General features: G+C 37.4%; 1 protein-coding gene across 2 annotated transcripts in view; it reads right to left on the bottom strand.

The window, feature by feature from the left end:
• Positions 1 to 15,854, bottom strand: part of Efr3a (EFR3 homolog A) — a 76,008-nt gene that overhangs the window by 45,227 nt on the left and 14,927 nt on the right. The window lies entirely within an intron of this gene.

The following is a 15,854-nucleotide window of genomic DNA, read 5'->3' on the forward strand; positions in this document are numbered from 1 at the left end:
CAAGTTAATAGGAATACTGGCCTTGAGACATGATAAAATGGCTCCCATGATTCATGATATTGGAGTGCAGTTCAATGACTATCATCTCCTTCATTCTTAAGCATCACCATCCCTACCCTTCCCTAATCATATCATTCTGCATATTAAAGTGTTTATTGACTAGCCCAGGCCTCCCCTCAGAAGGACACAAGCTCAGATGACAAGAGATGATGTTTAGTTCACTGATGAATATTAAGTAATTGTGGAAACACCTGGAACAGTATTTAACCCAAGTATCTGCTGAATGATTGTGTGCATGTACGAACGAACCTATTTGTGTTTAATCAACAATGACTTGCCTTCACTATTGTTTTTCCTTACTGGGTTTTTTGGTTGGGTTTTTGTTTGGTTTTTGTTTTTGTTTTTTGGCCAGTCGGGGCTTGAACTGAGGGCCTGGGTGCATCTGTTGAGCTTCTTTGTGCTCTAGGTTAGCGCTCTACTGCTTGAGCCGCAGAGCCACTTCCAGCTTTTTCTGAGTAATTTACTGCAGATAAAAGAGTCTCACACATTTTCCTGCCTGGGCTGGCTTCAAACATGATCTTCAGATCTCAGTCTCTTGAGTAGTTAGGATGACAGGCATGAGCCACAGGTGCTGGTCACAGTTAAGATTATAGGCATGAGCCACAGGTGCTGGTCATCTTTCTACTTTTATAATCTAGTTCAGAGTTAATAAGATCTATATATCACCTTTCCTGACCGAAAAGTACTGCAGACAGATTATACCATGTGCAACAACCAAAAGTTTATTATCACCAATACTTAAGCAAATGGCAATTTCAGCAAAATCAATCATGTACCATACTCAACAGTAATGACTGGATAAGAATAGGTGTCTAAAGTTCAAAGTCGCTGGGAGTTTTGTTTTTGTTTTTTGTAGTACTGAGGTTTGAACTCTAGGCCTCCAGGCTTGAGAGGCAGGTGACCTATCAATGAGCCAGACCTCCAGCCCCCAGTGTCTTTCTACAACATGGTATAAAAGAATAATGTCTTTGCTTCAGCTTAAAAATGTTATGAAATAGTTCATCATTCAAGAATATATACCAGTAATAAAAATTATATGCTAGTAATAAAAAATTCTGTTTTTTAATTAAAAAATACAAAGAATCCATATGTTTTAATTATGCGTCAGGTCAACACTAAAATTCCTGAATGAATTTTACACTCAAAAAAGCAAAGCAGGGCTGGGGATATGGCCTAGTGGCAAGAGTGCCTGCCTCATATACATGAGGCCCTGGGTTCGATTCCCCAGCACCACATATACAGAAAATGGCCAGAAGTGGCGCTGTGGCTCAAGTGGCAGAGTGCTAGCCTTGAGCAAAAAGAAGCCAGGGACAGTGCTCAGGCCCTGAGTCCAAGCCCCAGGACTGGCAAAAAAAAAAGAAAAAAGCAAAGCACAGATGGACGCCAGGGGCTCACGCCTGCAATCCTAGCTATTCAGGAGGATGAGATCTGAGGATCATGGTTTGAAGCAGCCTAGGCAGGAACATCCATTAGACTCTTATCTCCAGTAAACTACTAAAATGCCAGAAATAGAGCTGTGGTTTGAGTAGTAAAGTACTAGCCTCAAACAAAAGAAGCTCAGAGACAGTGCTCAAGCTCTGAACTGAAGCCCTATGAACTGGCAAAAAAAAAAAAAAAAGGAAAGTGAAGGGACACTTACTTCAAGAAGTAGGGAGTCCACAGCTAAATTAAGACAAATGAGCAAAAATCATATTGTGTCTACAAAACCCAACACAAAAATATTTCTGAAGTGAGTAGTTATCATGCAAATACTGAGGCCCTGCAATGATGCCATGCTTATAATCTGACAGGTGGATCAAGATTGCTAGCACTAATGAAAGGCCAAATATAGCAAATTCAAGTTGTCATAGCAAAAAGGCTGGCAATGGGGCTAAAAAGCAAGTCCCAATGTTTCATATTTCCTGTTAGTTTTAGCATTTACAGTGAGGAAATTCTTAATAGTAAGCTACTAAGTTTGACATACACTGTCACTTTGTTGTTATGTGTTGCTTTCAGTTTAAAGGATCCTGAAGAGTAAATGTGAACCTTGGTGGCAAAAGAGGGGTTGTTTGAGAAGAAAGACTGGAAAGGGGGAAAACAGTGTGATAGGGCAAATACAAAATACATCATACATAGCGTAACAAAATAGCAAGAAACAGAAACAAAAAACCATGAGGAAGAGGGATTAAGAAATAGTAATAGGAGGGATGAACTTGGTCAAAGAATGTTATAATAACTGGATAGAAATATCACAGTAGAACCCCTCTGTACAAGTAACATGCCAATAAAATAATAACCATAAATATCGAAAGTGATAACCTCAATTCCCAATTCTAGGAAACCTAGGCCTCCCCTGGAGGAGGCAGATGAGCAAAAGACAAAAGGCCCCACAGGCTGCAGAGCTACAAAGCACGAGCCCTGGAGTCAGACAGGGGAAGGCAAATCTCCAAGATGCCATACCATCCAGCCAGGCTGGCAGCCTTCTTTGTCTAATTATATCAAAGTCTTCGTATCAATGTAATAATGACTACTTCTTTATTATTGAAAAGGATAAAATTGTATATTAAGTTTCAAAAACTTGGCAACTATTAGTAACGAAGTAAAAATTAGTTTTACTATCAATGATAGTATTCTTGAGTGTGGATGTGTTTATAATCATTTAAAACTTCATAAGTAATCCGAACATCAGGCAATTAAAATGATACAAAATGCCAAGCAAATTACGTTTATGGTTCACAATATCTTCCAAGAACAGTACCAGGAGGGGTAACCACCATTTTCAGAAAGAGCTATGCACACATCATCACTACATGTCTCCTTCACTCCTAGGCAAGTCCCGTGGAAATAGGCCTAAAGAAGCCAATTTGTACCATACCACAGAGCTGGCAAGGAACCACAATCCCAACCCAGATCTGATGGCTTCAAAGCAATGGCCACACTAAATCCAATCCAAGCACTAGTTTGTAAATTAAATTCTTTAGCTTTCTACAAATCATGACCAATAAATCTGATTTGAGAAATGTGTGCACCAAATAAATACAGAATGGACTTCCATATAGGAAAATGATCACACTGGATTTCTCAGGAAGACTCCAAACAGAATGAAAACATTCTTCACCACTTAGAAAAGCTACTCACTATAAAGAAGATATATGACATGAAGTTAAAGCTATCAGTTACTCACATTTCTACAGATTGTATCAGAGACAATATAAGGTTAAAATGTCTGTGGCAGTATTGTAAAAGAAATGGCACTTTTAAGTCAGATACTACCATACTTATTATAAGCATCACAAGAACATACAGAAACACTGGACCTACTCAGACACAGCAATGGGGTGGATTCTCTCGGTGAAGTATATTCATAAGGCTTTTCGAGGTCAGCTGCAGGTACCTGCACGTAGTCCTTCATGTTGTGTGAGACTATTTTCAAGTAGATCTTCTTGCTTCTAGATCCTTTTACCTACTGTTCAAGAAGCACCTAGTTCACTTTACCTCTAATTAATTAGCAGAGGGCACTGAAGTACTACAGCTTATCTAACTTGTTGACATCAAATATAAAACTATCAAGAACTTGATAATAACAGTATCAAATTCTGCTACAAGGCCAATTAGCTTAAATAAGAGACTATTAAAGTACTTGTCTTACCAGTAGGTTTTCAGACAGTTGAAATAAGAAAACAAAGCTACTTGTACATTTCCCCTTAGAGCAAGACCTACACTTTTTACTCTAGCTTCTGACACCTTGCAGTAAACTCATTTGAACCCCAAAACCATTGCATTTTCAACTTCCTTCCAAATTTTTGTTGGGAAAATGGAGCTAAGCATATCCAAAGAAAGCCTCAAGCAACTGAGAAGTATAATCAATCAATGTGAATTCTTCTTTTAAACTTAATTTTTGCCCCCAAAAGAGAAGGTAAGCCACCGAGCTATTTGATGCACTAGGAGGAAGAGAAACTAGAAAGAGGAAAGCTTAAGCAGTCAACTACACTACGGGAAATAGAACTTGGGTAGATCTGGAGAGAGGAAATTATGACCCCAAACAGTACCATATAAAGCAAAGTTAGGGTGGGGACAATCTGAAATCTGAGCCTCAGTGAGTGAATAGGAATACCCTATGATCTACCGCTCATGGTAGCAATACTACAACAATAGTAGAAAATGTGCCTGGAATGTCAATGTTAGAAACACTTAACATAGTCAGTGAATTTCACATACTTCTAAAGTCACCATTTCTTCTCAATGTCTCATGTGGATCTGACAATGTCTCCAACCCCTCACCCAGGAACAAACCTATGAACTTGGAAGAAGAAGCCTCCTCCTTCTTAGACATTACAATTAATTTACAGTTATTCCTGAATCCAAGAGGCAGGAGAATGTGAGCAGCTGCACACTCTCAGGGATGAACTAGAGGATCAATTAGGCACATGGGCCCAGAGGTGTGAGGAGAAATCTGCAAAATAGGAAGCAATCAATCTTCTGAGGGGATGGTCAGCTGGGAAACACAAGCATCCATGAAAACACTTGCTTTCCTATGCAAATCTGCAAGTGTGGGAAGTAGGACATTTTGTAAAGACTTTCTTTTTGTTTTGTTTTTTTTGTTGTTGTTGTTTTTTGGCCAGTCCTGGGGCTTGGACTCAGGGCCTGAGCACTGTCCCTGGCTTCTTCCCGCTCAAGGCTAGCACTCTGCCACTTGAGCCACAGCGCCACTTCTGGCCATTTTCTGTATATGTGGTGCTGGGGAATCGAACCCAGGGCCTCATGTATATAAGGCAGGCACTCTTGCAACTAGGCCATATCCCCAGCCCCTTGTAAAGACTTTAAAAAAAAAAAAAAAGTACCTTTCACTTTCCGCTATGCTACTGGGAACTTGGAATAAAGATATCTTCTAAAACCCAGGATATTACCATATGAAAGCTCTAACAACCTGAACTAGATTTGCTTCATGAACTCCAAAAAAGAAGAAAGTAAACAGCAGCTACACTGCCTATGTACCAACGTCACTATCTCATTTAATACTTTGTCCCTACATTCCATACTTTTAATGGAAATGTTTATGATTACTAGGTTTTGGTTCATCAGTACTTCAATAATAGTGCCTACAACAACTTATTGAACTTATTTACATGAAGAATGTATCACCAGAACAGGCATTCTGATGAACTGTTACCAATGCCTGGCATTTAGCAGATATGGACAAAAATATTTCCCCACTAAAGGAGTAAAGACACAAAGTTCAGTGACATATATCAATGAACAAAATATCTGCTCATATATTCTATAAAAGTCAAATCAAATAATAACAAAGTACAGTATTCACCATGAAGTATGACATAAACACCAGAACAGTACGATTACTCCAACAAACAGTGACAAGGTCAACTGAATCATTATTAACTATTCACATTTTATTTTTAGGCCTAGCAAAGGCAAAATGAGACACTGTTAGAAGATTAAAAAAAAAACTTCATCCCTTTCAGAGCTACATCTCTGTGGTGCCTCATACACATTCCCTTTAAGGTGAAAAGAAAGTCAATTAGTATGTTTGTTCCATATGTTCAAATGCAGTAGCATTAAAGACACTATTAAATGGAAATTATTCCTGTATTTTGACATAATGGGCACACATATCCAAGAATAACACTGTACTGCAAATAAAAACTACCGCAATTAAAAAAGGTAACAGACACAGGTTTAAATGTTAGGTTTTAAGACACGACATTCGGACATTTGAGTGCAAGAGATATCAAATGAGGCCCAGAAGCAGCCACAAATAGCTCAGAGCAGAGAACGCTTGCAGCTCAATGGTGATGGTTTCACTGAGGTTAGGGCACTGCACCGGGAACTCCATGGCTACAAAGGTAGATCGTGCTGCACACTACAACAAAATGGAACAATGCGAGCACCTCAGGAAGGATGGCCAGAGGAAAGCCCAAATATTCTAGAGGCCCAGGGCTTTCAAAAACAAAACAACAACAACAACAAAACATGGGCAGTGTTGTAAAGGAAGCATGGAAAAATTTCGGAGATCTATTAGCTATGTGGGTTAAAGTAAGAGGAAAGAAACAGCCTTATCTTCAGCAAAGTATTCCTCTTAAAAAGATTTTAATCCATTAGACGAGTATTTTATTACATGGTTGTTTCCACTTGTCATTAAATACCATCTCTCCTTCCATTCTCAATTTCACTAGTTACTTTTTTAATTCTAGGCAATTAAATATGAGAAAGGAGACAACAAAGCATAAGTGAATTAAAGGGCCAAGTGTGTCTAAGAAGGTAGTCTTTCTCTTGCAATGCAATTCTTTGCTCTACAACAGGCATAACCGTAAACCTGACACACTTTCCCAAGTATATTCTGATACTACCTGTATATAAAAAGGAAAGAAGCTTCCCCCCCACACCCCCAATCAACTAGTGATCGGTATATATTCCACACCTGATATTCTCCACTTTTGCAATTCTTAATAACAAGGCATATTAGCTACAACTCTATTTAAAAGAAGTTACAGATTTAATTGTGATACAACTTCACAGTATGCTACCATACCTACCTACCTAAAAATAAATAATACTCAGCAGAGTTTCCCAGAGCAAGAGCAAAACATAATAATCACAGCTTTCAGAAAATATCACTTGCAAAAATTTCATTTGAAAAGCTACTGAAATCATCATTTAGAAAAAAGTTAATGCAAGTACTAAAATCAGAAAATATAATCCCTATTCATTTCATTTGACACTGACTTAGTCTCCGCACAAGTGACCTGATGCGTGACACAGAGACTAGAGCTGCATCCAGGGAAGAAACGCATTCCCACATCTGTGCCGAAGGGCAACAGCATGTACCTCATCCCTATTTCCAAGACACTGTCATGGGAACCTGAATGTCACAGACCATCTTTAACTGTGCTTGGGCAGCCATGGCAAGGGGAGTACACCAATTCCAGCGTCCCCAGCTCCAGAGGTAAGTAAGATGATGCAGAACTGAAAACTGAAATAGGATAGGATTCCAACTTATTACTACATGAAATACTAATGTTCTTTAAGACAATGTCAGAAGTAGTGCTGTCATACAAGGTGAATTAATATTTTCTTCATGTGCAAGTATTATTTAATATATATGTATATATATACTATGTAAGCAAAGTCTTTTCTCTTTAAATAATGGTACTGACATATACTTTGCAGAATATATTTCAGATGGAGGGAGGCAATTAGGTAAGTAGATAATCTGAGATAAAGGTTAGGAACCATCCTTTAAAGGATAGGAAATAGAGAAACAGCAGATAGCTACATTGATTTTTATAATGGAACTAAGAAACTAAACATTAATGTATTTGGGTATAAAAATATTAACTACCAATAGAACAAAGCAAACAAAACAAAGTCCCTAAAGAAATTTAATGTCCAGCCAGGTTAAGTTGAAAAGGTCACTAAACAGTTTCCATCTCTGGAGTGTATTTCATACAATCAATACCTTTCGAGCTTTCCACTCAAGTTCACTTTTAACTTCTCAAACTTAAGTCTTGATAAGTAGACCGAAAAAATAGAGAAAGCCAAAAATATAACCACTTTTACTTTAAAATTAAAAAATATATACAAAGACTGGTAACCTTTTTTTTTTTTTTTGAAGGAATACAAACAGAACTTAACTCTTTTCCCTTTAGTTAGACTAATTACAAGTACTTCCTGTAGGGACTATTAAATCCCTATGAAAAGTTTAATGGAACATGAAGAAGACAAGGCTTTAAGATTTTTATTTTTATTTTTTAATATGGATGCCTGGAGAGGACTTAATGGTTTGGGAATTCTCACTCATTTGAATACCACTTGTGAAAGCACAAGTTTCTGGATAGTACCAAAAGTTCCGAAATTACGACGCTAAAAAGTCACATATATAAAACAAATATTCTCATCAAAAATGAAGATATTAGTAGTGTAACTTGTTAAAGGAGACTCAAAAGTAACCATCTACAAAATGCTCACTTCCAATTCAAAATATGGGAACTCATTAACACTAATTCAACAAGCACAGCTGGGCCCCTATTAAAGAGTGAAGGGAAATTTACTGATTTTTGGAATCTTGGATTTCAAGATCTCAAAGTCATTACATACAGTATTTGTGGGGGGTACTGAAAGTGTTGCTAATAATTATGTTAGAGCCAAGGGCACCCAGGCAAAGCAAAAACTCAGGACTAGGTCTTGCTAGAAATATTGGCATGTTTCTATACTCATCTAATAAAGCAGTAAAATGTTTACTCACAGCTAAAAAGGGAAAACAACAATTCAGCCAGGGCAGATAAAGAAACAATTTTGAAAAAAAATGGAAAAAAAGCTAGCAACATGGTTTGAAGCCAGCCAGGGCAGAAAAGTCTGCAACTCACATCTCCAATTAACCAGCAAAAGGCTGGAAGTAGAGTTGTGGTTTAAGTAGTAGAGTACCAACCTTGCACAAAAAGGCTAAGGATCAATGAATGCCTTAAGCCCTAAATTTAAGGCCAATTATCATCAAAGAGACAGAGACAGAGAGAGACACAGAGAGACAGCATTCAGCATGGAACATTTTCTGACTGTTATCCTTCAGGTATTTGAGTTGCTATATTTATGTAAACAAAAAAACCATTTAAAAATTATGATATAGACTACAACTATAAGCTCATCTTATATACTGCAAAATAAATGAATTACATAAAGCACTGCAGAGGATACCCAGTGAGTGATGGAAATGATAAATGCTGTGATAGTAAGAAACTATTTCCTTGGAGAAACAATGTGCTGGTACTTGTGGCTGCCTTTCCACTCTTCCTGCTTCTGTGTAATGTAACAGGAGTCTGGACCCCTGTCTCTGCAAGTAACCACTGTAGGGTTCATGGAAGTCTAGATCAATGTGCTTCCTTGCAGAATTCTGGGTGTTTATGTTGCTAACTGGAACACCCCTTAAATACACCTGTGAAAGGTTTGGATTGGGGTAGAAGGGAACATAGTAGAAAGCCAGGCAATGCACAAATTTACACTCCAGCAAGAAAGCTGATATGTTGGCTTATATATGACTAAGTTTATAATATGTATCTATTTATGGTTCTACAGCTCAAACTCAGAGAGGGTCAAAAGTAGAAAAGCCACTCTTGAAAACTCAACAAATATATGTGCCTCAGAATATACATGATTGGGAAAAACACTTATAACCAATATCTTTAACTCTTTTAACCAACATTTAGTGAAGTCTACAATACCTTGACTTTATGGCTCCTTTAGGAGCTCATAATGTGGTGGGGAGGTATCACATGCAGAGGTAGTAGTTCTGCAAACAGGTTGTTCTGGGACAAGCGTAGCAGAGAATTAAGAGACTACTGGGAGGGTGGACATCTAGGATGATCAGTAGAGGAGGAAGTGTAAAAGAAATACATCTGAAGAAACAAATTATAAAAGGCCAGAAAGAGTTGTGTGTGTGTTCTTTTTCTCTGTCTATATAGGTAAAAAAATACAGACGTTAAAAATGTGCGAAGAATGAAAAAAACAGCAGAAAAAGAACTTAAGAGCATTTTAAAATTCAAGAAACATGGCAATTTGGATTTACAGTAGTACAATTTTAAATGTCAAGATGAAATAAACACTTTAGCTAAAAATAAAACTGTAGCAACTTCAAAATACCTGCACTGGAAAAACACTGTCCTACAGACTACAGCTGATGGGAGAAAAAAGAGACTTATACAGTCTACACAGAGTATAGGATTACAGCTTCTTACTAAAAAGGATGATTGTGTATCCCTTGTAAGAACTTACTAATATATTATTCCTTTAATCAGATTTTAGTGAGATAAACATCTTCTACCTAAAATACAAAATTTAGTTATAATTTTGAGTCAATGCTGAAGAATAAAGTAATTAATTAGTAATATAAACAACAAAGGAATGAGAATAGCAGAAAGAAAATCCCACTAAATACATACTCTAAAGGGGGGAAAAACCTTACAAAGTCTGCAGAAACCTCATCCTTCATTTGGCTTTGATGCTAAACCTATGACAAAAGCAGAGATTTCTTCCAACAAGACCAAAACTGTGCACTGGTCTTATTCTAACTGACAAAATAGAGTAGTGGAATTTCCACATGGAGAAGTTCTTCAAAGACAGACATTCAAAGAAGCTTTTTCACAATTTCACGACTCGTCAATAACTCAAAATAGATTTATGAAACACTACATGCAAGATATCAAAATTATAAGACTTACCTGTTCTAGCTGTACGCTGGTGGCTCACAACTATAATCCTAGCTACTCAGGAAGCTGAGATCTGAGGATCACAATTCAAAGCCAGCCCCAGCAGTAAAGTCCAGGAGACTCTTATCTCCAATCAACCACAAAAAGCCCTAAGTGGAACTGTGGCTCAAGAGGTAGAGCTCTAGCCTTGAGCACAAAAGCTCAGAGACAGCACTAAGGCCTGGAGTCCAAGCCCCAGGATGAGAGTAAGGGGGGGGGGGGGGGAAGGAGACCATGTGTCTTTAAGAAGTGTCAAACAATGAAAAAATTTAAAAATTCTAGTGGCCAAATTTCATTTTTTGTTGCCAAAAGACAATTTTAGGATAACAGTTGCAGCCTTTCATGGTAGCTATTCACAAGGTTGAGATCTGAGGACAGAGGTTCATAGCCAGTCTGAAACAGATGTGCTCAAAGACAATCTCTTACCAGCAAAATGTCAGACTAGAGATGTGGCTCAAGTGGTAGAATACCAGCTGTAAATGAAAAAGCTGGCCTTGAACTCCCGATTGTTTACTCCAAAGCTATTAAACAAGTTTATAATTGCCATAAAATTCTTCATTCTTTTAGTTAAGAAAATGCCAGGGATAGAATGTTTCACATAATAAATGTTTAAGCATACATAACCCAACAATCTGAAGTCTCAAACTTAAAGTCTGACGCTTTCTGACTAGCAATATAATGTTCCACATGATATATTCAGATTTAGGACCATTTCCAATTTCAGATGATGAGATCTAGCAATCTCAACTAGAAAAGTTTATGCAAACATTTCAAAACCTAAAAACTCTAAAACCTGAAATATCTGGTCCATTAAGATAAGGCATTCTTAACCTATATTTAACAGTATCATATAACTTATTTTTAATTACGGACAGAAACAGTCAACTAGTGACACCTTCCTCACTCCCTCCAACAAAATCAACTACCCGTTGCTAACAAGACTGAAACTGAATGCAAACAAGCATCAACAAATAGGGATTCTGTGCAAAGTATTATGCAAAGGAGTGTGAGAGGTACAAAACATGAGCACAAAATGAAGAGACCTTTTTTTTTTTCTTATCTGGAAAGAGTTTTTAATGAGCTGAACTGATTAGAAGAAATGTTCCTCCTCACTTTAAAGACCTCAGGGCTTTTAGGTTTTAAAGAACAGAAACAGAAAGAACAGGGTATTCCAGAAAGGCTGAAGAAAAAAAACAAGGAATGTTCTGGAATACTACTATGACTAGCCTAATAATAAGCTACAGTTTTTTTTTCTTTTCTTTTTTTTTTTTTTTGGCCAGTCCTGGGCCTTGGACTCAGGGCCTGAGCACTGTCCCTGGCTTCTTCCCGCTCAAGGCTAGCACTCTGCCACTTGAGCCACAGCGCCGCTTCTGGCCGTTTTCTGCATATGTGGTGCTGGGGAATCGAACCTAGGGCCTCGTGTATCCGAGGCAGGCACTCTTGCCACTAGGCTATATCCCCAGCCCCAAAGCTACAGTTTTAATTTCAGAGCCTAGAAGAAAAATGAACCAAAAAAGGTAAAGTGGCAGTAACCATACGAACGAATTTACTAATATATACTTATCTCTCCTCAAACTTTCCAAGTGCTTATTAAGTCTAGGCAACGAGAACAATACAAATTTTCAAGTAGGTGGCACAATGCTGAATCAAGGACAAAGATCTGATTAAAACCTGGTTTAAGACAATTCTACCAAAAAGCACAGGAAGTAGTGCTTTGAGCTGAAGAGCTCAGACACAGCACCCAGGCCCTGAGTTCAAGTCCCACAATTGATCAAAAAACAAACAAATAAAAAACCCCTACATACAAGAGGAGACACTCGCAAACATGAGAGCTCAAAAATGAATAACTTTCACAAAAGGATAAACAATGAGAATTAGGAAAAGAATCAAAATATTCAAACAAATTACACAGGCCAGATGAGTATGACTGAAGTATACTGTACATATGTAGGAAAATGTTATAGTGAAATTCAGTGAACTTCTTTGTCTAATTCTGGCCTAAAGTTTATTCTGTGTGATAGGAGTGTGACTACTCCTGCTTGCTTAATGATTAATAATATGATGATAATGATGATGGTGTTTTCTATCATTCTACTTTCAGCCAGTGTGTGTCTTTGTCAGTGAAGTTTGTCTCCTGAAGACAAAAACAATTCAATCTTGTTTTATATTCAGTTGGCTAGCTTCTATCTTTCAATTAGAGTTTAGGCCGTTTATAAGTGGGTTTTCTCATTCCTTCCTTCCTTCCTTTTCCATGCTTGGACTGAGCCCAGAGCATTTGAAATACTGAGTAAACAATACTGAGCTATATCACCAGTTACATTTAGGCTTGTTAATGACAGATATTTGATGAGGTCTATAATTTTGCTAGTTTTTATTCTTTCCTGGTTTATTCAAGTACTGTTTGTTGTTTTTCTTTTCTTTTTTCTCTGTTCATCATAGATGTCTGTTGGTTACTGAGTGACATTCATTGTTTTGAACAATCAATATACATTAATAAATGTGATGTATATGTAAGGCAAAATAAACACATTGAAGGAAGATGAATATATGACATTATATGTCATGGAAATATTAAACATAGAAAAGATTAGTATACATCCCATGACCAATTAGTAGATACTTAACTCAGAGCATATTTATAAAACTTGAACTACCTTATGCATGATTAATAGCTCATTTTAGCATTACATACACACATACTAATTCTAAACTGTACAGTCAATTGTACTCTAAAAAAAATAATCACAGCTTATTTAGCATGCTTCACTGACAGGCAAACCTAGAGATGAACTCAATCTACTGTTTCTACCCTACTTCCCAATAAAACAGTATTTTTCACACTAGAACTAGTAATACTACAACTCTCAACCTAGCTCCAAATATTCTCATTCCAATGCAATACTCATACTATTGTCTGTGTACCATCTTCACAATTTCTTTATTATGGTGCCTAGGTTTAAACTCAGGGCCTTGTTCGTGTGTGGCTGGTACTATACCACTTGAGTCATACCTACATCCTGAATTAGTATTTTCTTAATAAAAAGCTGCAAGGATGATAAGCACCAATACTGAGGTAATATGAATTTCAACTGTAAAACTTCTATAAGTGAAGTCTAATGTAATTTACAAAGACTTCAACAACTTCCAACAGCACTTATAAAACTGAGTAAAAAAAGCAAGAACTAAAATGAGTATAATAGCTTTCAGCAAACTACTGAGACAGACCAAATAATAATTAAAATTTTGAAAGTATGATCCTGGAGAACTAAGACAATGGTTAACAATCAGAACAAATAAAAGAGCTATGAATTGTCTTGCTAATGTAAAGTACATTCATTTGAAGTAAGATTAGAGAGCAGCAGTGTTGTCTCAAAATGCCCGAGCTTACTACCTGAAGTTGGGATATTTATTTGCAAATAGAGTTTTACAAACGGAATGAAGTTAGGATGAGGGAATCTTGGGTTAGAGTAGGCCTTGGTTCAATGACAGCATCCTTACAAGGACAAAGATGTCGAGAGGCACCAGGGAGGGCCATGTGAAGATGAAGGAAGAGATCTGCCGCCACAACCAGCCAAGGAACTCTGAGGACTGCCAGTAACAGCAGAAGGTACAAGAGCTGGGTGGCGGGACAAGATCCTGCCTACTCCAGAAGTGGAAGAGCAAATCATTCAGCTATCTTAGGCCACTTTAGTTTGTGGTCTCTGCTATGGAAGCACTTTAGGAAATTAACAAAAATAGGATTTAATATAATGTGCAGACAAGTAAATTCTCTACTGAATTCTTCACTTGATAGGCACAGACCATTCATGAAACTAAGTCAAGTGCCAAAAAAGACATATGTCAGCCCCTAGGGAAGGTACTTCATTCCTTGATACTCAAACGTTCCTTTCCCATGCCAATAGTAGCATCCAAAGTAACTGAGGCAAGGAAATAAGGCGTTTTTACACAATTAAGCCATTTTTTTCAAGTGATAGACTTACGTACATTTAGGTAAGACATATTTATCCTTAGCAAAGTGACTATGCCACCAATTCACATCAAAGTTGAATAAACATGGTATTAAAATGAGAACATTGTAAATTTTAAAAATGCTTCAATATTATGTCTGAAATATACCTGTTATGCACTGGATTATATCACTCTCCAAGCTCCCTTGTTGAAATAACTCTTGTGCCTTACAATGTCCTATAAGGTCTTTACAAATGTAAGTATGTTGGGATTAAGTCATTATGGAGGTCTCTAATCCAATTGTTATGAAAGATGATATTCATCCTTATGAAAATTGGAAACTTAGAGACAGATACAGAAAAAACTCCAATTATATGCTTATCCCCAAGCCAAGGAAAGCCTGGAACAGTTCTTTCTCTCAGAATCCACAAAGCACCAAACCTGCCACACCTTTAGATGTTTAGCCCCCAAATACTTCTAGCCAACAAACACATGCAGTTTAAACTATGAGACTTGTGGTATTTTGTCATAGTATCCCTGGAAAACAAATATATCAAATAATACATTCAAGTTTACCAACAGGAACTGACTCTGGTCTCAGTTGGTGTGCAAAATGGAAAACCAAGACTTACTAAATTGCTCTAGGCCTAATCTATCCTAGGAATCCGGCCCCTATCTACCCCTCATCTGTGAACTTCATACTTTCAAAATCAATCAACAAATGTAGGTCCTGTATATTAGATTTTTATCTCACTTAAACCTCAAAATGACCTTATAAGGTAGGTGTTGACATTAACACTTAGACAAACAAGGAATCTGAAAAGTAAAAGTAGTTTAATACAAGGCTAAAGGTGTTAAAAGTTGATTGTGTTTGCTTACTTGCAAAGATTTTTAAGTCAAGAGCTCAGGAGAAATGATAGATCTGGAGTCTGTGTTCTTAGAGCAGTGCCTGGTGGATTCATGATCATAATTCCAACTACACAGGAAGCAGAGATCCTAAGTATTGCAGTTTGAAGTCAGTCCAGACCAAAAGTTAGTGAGACTCCATCGCAATAAACACCTGGGCATGGTGGTACTCTGGGTTTACAGGCAACAGTATGGGGATTGTGGTTTGATACTGGACAAGGCAAAACAAATTAGACTATCTGAAGAAGAATACAATGCAAAAAGAACCCAAGGTATCTCAAGTAGTAGAGTTCTTACTGGAAAACCCCAGTAAAACACACACACACGCGCGTACACGCACACATTGCTCTTAACACTTTATGCTACCTTCAAAAGATGGCTTTAAACAACAACAACAAAAAAAAGAAAAAATCCAAATTGGGAACTAAAGCGCCATCCTGAAAATACTTTGCAGCTGCAAAAGTTAGACAATTATTACCATCATTCTCCAGAGGTCCAAAACAAGGTCAGGTGTCAGGGAACGGAAAAGCGACAACTCACCAGAGAACGTGTCACATTACTGAAGTTACCACTTCTGGAAACTATTTTATTTTCCTACTTTCAGTTACTCAGAGCTCTTCAATGTCCATGAGAAAGTAAAAACATGTGTGAACAACAACAAAAATGACTCAGGAGAGAGGTAGGAGGATCAGGAGTTCAACATCAGCG

The sequence above is a fragment of the Perognathus longimembris genome, chromosome 12, assembly GCF_023159225.1.
Source record: "Perognathus longimembris pacificus isolate PPM17 chromosome 12, ASM2315922v1, whole genome shotgun sequence".
Classification (NCBI taxonomy): Eukaryota; Metazoa; Chordata; class Mammalia; order Rodentia; family Heteromyidae; genus Perognathus; species Perognathus longimembris.